A 628-nucleotide genomic window follows, 5' to 3' on the forward strand; every position below is an offset into this window, starting at 1 on the left:
GCGGGTCGGGCGGGCGGATCCTCCTGCATCTCCACTGGGGCCGAGGCGCCTTCAAGGCTTCTCCCAGGCTCCCTGGGGCAGAGTCACTTTCCTGCCCCCCAGCGCCTCTCATTCCCCGGGGGCTCCGGGTCACAATGTCCCACCGCCCTTCCCCCCGCCTGCAGCTCCGGCTTCTCCCCTCCCGCCCCCGCCAGCCACACCAAGGGGAACCCCCGGGCCCCAGTCTTTGTCCCCACCTGGATCCCAGCAGGGCTGGGGGCAGATCCTGGCTGCAGCTGAGAACAGCGGCTCCGCTGCGGCTCGGGCAGCTCCAGCGCTGCTGGCAGCACGTGGAGAACCAGGAAGCAGCTGTTCAGCCCGGGCTCTGCGTCACAATGTGCCAGAGCCCCGCCCCTAGGAGCTGCCCTGCCCATGGGCTGTGCCAGAGCCCCGCCCCCAGGAGCTGCTCCGCCCCCGCTCTGTGCTGGAGCCCCGCCCCCAGGAGCTGCCCGCACCTGGGATGTGTCAGAGCCCCGCCCCCTGGAATTTCCCCATGTTGGGTCTCTGAGCTTTGTTCTCCTGGCGCCTTCTTCCCAGCACCCCCTGCTCCCTTCCTGTGTCTGCAAACACCCCCCCTCCCCCGGGGCCA

The sequence above is a fragment of the Gopherus flavomarginatus genome, unplaced genomic scaffold (genome assembly GCF_025201925.1).
Source record: "Gopherus flavomarginatus isolate rGopFla2 unplaced genomic scaffold, rGopFla2.mat.asm mat_scaffold_35_arrow_ctg1, whole genome shotgun sequence".
Classification (NCBI taxonomy): domain Eukaryota; kingdom Metazoa; phylum Chordata; order Testudines; family Testudinidae; genus Gopherus; species Gopherus flavomarginatus.